General features: G+C 34.8%; 1 non-coding gene across 1 annotated transcript; it reads left to right on the forward strand.

Annotated features, from left to right (window-relative positions):
- Nucleotides 1-4,127: 4,127 nt before the first annotated feature.
- Nucleotides 4,128-4,233, forward strand: LOC111758077 (U6 spliceosomal RNA). The gene has a single exon (XR_002792312.1). It is a non-coding gene; the product is annotated as a U6 spliceosomal RNA (small nuclear RNA).
- The last annotated feature ends 458 nt before the right edge of the window (nucleotides 4,234-4,691 follow it).

The following is a 4,691-nucleotide window of genomic DNA, read 5'->3' on the forward strand; positions in this document are numbered from 1 at the left end:
AAAAAATTACTGGATTTTTAATTAGATTTAGACTAAGGATTGTCTCAAATTATAGGTAAATACATTTATTTCATACAATTATTTTTAACTAGTGAATTATGGTTTTTGAAAAATTAGAAGATAAGAGAGAACAATGAATAATGTTGACTCTACACGTGTACTTTAGAAGATGGTGAGGATCCAAAGAAGTTCCAAGTAAATCACTCCTTTCTCTTTCTTTCTTTAATAATACATAAGTGGCAAAATTTTAACTTATAAGTTAGACTGTTTAGCATGAATACAATAAACATGAAAAATTACACTTGTAATATCTTTAGGATGTCAATTTGTGATGGTTCTGAGTTTTCGGTTCATATGAACACACAAACATGTTACCAAAATGTTACTATTTTACTCATTTGGCTTGAATTAACTGCATTTTAAAACCACTATCATAACACAGGAGGCTTCAGAATCTATGAAATGCAGAAACCGTAGAAGGGGGGGCTGGGGATTTAGTTCAGTGGCATAAGCGCCTGCCTTGCAAGCAGGCAGTCGTGAGTTCGATCCCTGGTACCAGTAAAAATGAAAAAGCCAAAAAAAAAAAAAAAAAAAAAAAAAAACCGTAGAAGGTTATTGTGTAAGAGACAGTCACTAATTCTTTGTGAGGTAGTGAACACAGCCACTTAGATTTCATTTAATGAGCAGGTTCTAATGTGGTAAAATACAGATACCTCCATATAATATGACAATTATAATATGCAATATAACAACCTTTGTTAAATTCCTATCATCTTGTTTAAAAAGCCTGTATTATTATTGTTTTGGAGTTTTGTTGCTGTTGTTTGTCTCTTCTGCTTTTTGTTTTTCTTTTTATGTGTTCTTTGGTCATTTAAATAAAATTTTAAAATCCTTTGCACTTTAATGGCAATGCCAAGAAATTAATAATAGCAGCTGAAGTTTTTGATTTGCATTATTTAATTAAACTGTACTGTTAAATTTAAACTGCTTTGAGTATGTCCTTTCTTTTTCTTTAATGAACTATCAAGCAAAGATATTAAAGTGCAAAAGTTGTGGAAGGGGTAGAGAATTTGGGAAAGGAAAGAAAGCTCATAGAACCTTTGAGGGGAATGCAAAAGCCAATTAACCCAGAGTAATAAATTGGCTTAGAAACCCATGATAATAAAATGATTTAGAAACACCGCTGAGAAAACATCAGTAAAATGAGGCTTTTGTCAGTATTAAAGAAGGAAACTCTTCCTCATGGTCAGCTGTAAGCCATCCACACCTAGGTAATTGTTAACACCATTGTCTCTCACAGAATTCTCACTCCAGGACCCCAAGATGTTCCCCAGTGACTCACAGAAAAGATCTGTTTTGCTCTTGCCTCAAAGAGAAAAACTCAGACACTAAATTTTGTTACCAGCAAGTGCTCTGCTCTTGAGTTCCTGTTTCATCCCCAGCCATATGCTGTTGCCAGCCCTGATATTGACAGAGTGACAATCCAAAGCCCATTGTTCCACCCGGGGGGGAGACTGACCTCAGGATCTGTGCTCTCCAAAACCTTTGCTCAAGAATAATTAATCGTAAATGTTTTACAAAGCCATATGCTAAATAATTTCAAATAATATTATTCATAACAAAATGTGAATGTAGTTATTTTAAAATGAAGTGGCTACATGCATCTGATGGAATCAAAAAGCATGTCTAGAGTATGAGAAATCTCTTGCTGTTCAAATATTTTGTGTCATTTTGTCTTGAAATTGTTTTCATTCCACTTCCTCAAAGCAATTTTCTCCTAATTTAATATTCTTTTCTGTTTGAAAGTGTTTTGATACCTTTGTCTTACTTCACTGCTATTAAAGCACATCTATAAATTCAAAATATGAAATGCTTTTATGTCTTACAACCACAGTTTTCAAAATATTTTAAAAGATTTTTCTGTATTGATTTGTCACTACATTTTTTGTTAGTATACAAATGAAAAAGTAAAATGAATATATTTAAATTTTGGCTACAAGTATGAAAACTAAATTTTAATCAGATTTTCACCTTTTAATGAGTTGAACTAGAACACACATTTTCTGTAGTCTTTTATTTAGACCAATGACCTAGCACATACTGAACTTATAAAAACATTGTTCTTTGCACTTAACAAAATTTTGTTAAAAGAAAACTAAAACTTTAGGCATTTCATGAGGTGAAATATAATAAAAATTACTTGCAATGAGAATAAACATTTCATGACAAAGTTTGATAGCAGAATACTAATGAATTTATTTAATTATATGCACCAAATCCAAAAGGAATTGTAACACTTTATTCATCAATATCTTCAAAAAATTTGTTTAGAAAAATACTCTGATTAATTCAAAATAATTAGTCACATTACACGCTTCTCTAACTACCTATTTCCTGATACTATGAGTCTCATTAAATGTCAAAAAAGAATTTATTCTCATTTAAATTTATAGAAGAAGAAAATACATAGAACGATCATTAAACTTACGTGTTATTACTTTTGGCTTAGATTGGCCAAAATTAAGAAATGGAAGACATCAAGGTCTATAATAGAAAATTGTCATTATTCTTTACAGAAGGAATTCCCCTCTCAACTTTCCTACCCACATTTATCTATTGTTTTAGTTTACTATACCATGCACATTTTGATAATTTTTTAATTAACTTTTTAGGGAGAAAATTTAAGCATCCCAAGCATAATATTATGAACCAAAATAGTAGTGAAATGTTTAGTTTAATTCACTGTGTCTAAGAATTTGTCCTTGTATTGTACAGATGATATTGCAAGTTAAGGTCAGAGCCAAGAGGCTTCTCATGCTGTAACATATAAATTACTGGTAAATATAAGAATAGATTTTACCATTTGTGGGCAACTTTGGTACTGAAGCAAGAATTGAATGCAAGGGCTCCTTCTGGATAGAAGTGTGTTATTGGAAGAGCTGCGTTACAGGTAGGATCATACCCAGAAAGACATAGGCTGGGTCCAGATGCAGTGAGATGGGAAGATGAGTGGACTCACTGGCTCAGGGAATGGGTTTAACAAGTCACCTCTCATCCAAAAATACATATGTACATACATACATACATCTTCTGTCACTAATCCCTTCTTCAAGCAATATACTACATACTAACTTATCCTTAAAATACAGGCAGAGAAAATAACTAAGAATCCATTTGTAAGAAAAAAGGATTACTGCAAAAACCTTTAAAATAGTCAAAGGAAAAAAATCTTATGTAGTCATCTCTGCATTTCACTGAAGCGTTCATCAAATGTTATGCAGCCATCAGTCAATTATTTCCTCCTTCACTCACACATTCATATATACTCAATATCCATGATTAAATGAATGTGTCCCAAAGAACAATCCTTGCTCTGCTGGAATATTACCTGAGGCACAGAACTGAAGCAAGAGCTACAGTAGCATTTCCAATGAGAAGTTATACATCATCCAAACAAATGTAGGGAAGGGCTGCATTACAGGATCTGGAGACGGGGTATGGCAAAGACAGGATGGGCGTGCAGCTGCGGAAAAAAAGAAAGGAAGTGTGGAAAAGCTGAGAGACACAGACTCTGGAACGTCCAGATTAAAGTTGTTACACTGAGCAGAGAAGAAAACCTCGGATAAATTCAGGGGAACTGTACTTCAGCTGGGTGGTAGTGGAGAAGGCTGTGAAGACAGGAAGCCAGATATGTAGAGAAGCATGAAAAATAGAATTTCAAAGCATTGTCCCAAAGACAATTAGTACAGGAGATTCAGTTAGGAACAGAGAAAGCATCAGAGTACTATTAGTAAACCACCAAAAAAAATCCTTTTTACAGTTTCATGTTTGTGATAAAAGACACATAATGTAGTATTTTCATATTAACTATTTTAACTGTACAATTCAGTAGCAGTAAGCACCTTAAAGTGTGCAAAATCACTGCTGTAGATCTTGTTTCCCATCTGACACTGACGTTCAGTTTCTGTTACACAGTGTGCCCATTCTCTTACAGTGCCAAGTACAATAAATGACATTCAACTTTCTATCTCTGTATATTCAGCTACTCTACATTCCTCATATAAATACAAGCATGCCACTAGTATATTTTTGTCTCTGCATTACATCATCTAACAAAATACATAAGACTGCTCACTTTGGCAGCACATATACTAAAACTGGGACATACAGAGAAGATTAGCACGGCCCCTGTGCAAGGATGACACGTAAATTCAAGAAACGTTCTATATTTTTAGCTGTGCGAGTCATGCTGGTCCCCAAAGAAGAAAGTCAGGTAGTGCTTCCCGTGAGCCTACTGGCCTGTGGGCTGAGAATCAACACCCCAACCTACCATTAGTAAGCAACCAGCTGGTTCTGAGGAGAGGCTGAGTTGATAGCAACTGAGGTACATGATGGAACTTAGGCGGCCAAATAAGCAAGCAATTCGCTCCCCTTCCTGGTAAGCACCCTTTGATGGAGCCAGGAGGAGAACCAGTCAGTGTCTCCCACAGGTTGAGAATCAAACATCCCATCTCTCCTCTCCCCCACCCCCACCATTAGCAACTGGGGGCAGAGGTCTGAGCATCTCTTGGGAGGATGACTGTATGCAATATAGTAAATATGGGGGATTTCCTTCTATCTTCTGTTTGAAGGCAAATGTTATTTTCACTGTTTTGCTTTGTTCTGATTAATTGTTTGGCTCTATTCAATAT

Source organism: Cavia porcellus, unplaced genomic scaffold (assembly GCF_034190915.1).
Source record: "Cavia porcellus strain 051 isolate PalLab524CR breed Dunkin Hartley unplaced genomic scaffold, mCavPor4.1 scaffold_20, whole genome shotgun sequence".
NCBI classification, from domain to species: domain Eukaryota; kingdom Metazoa; phylum Chordata; class Mammalia; order Rodentia; family Caviidae; genus Cavia; species Cavia porcellus.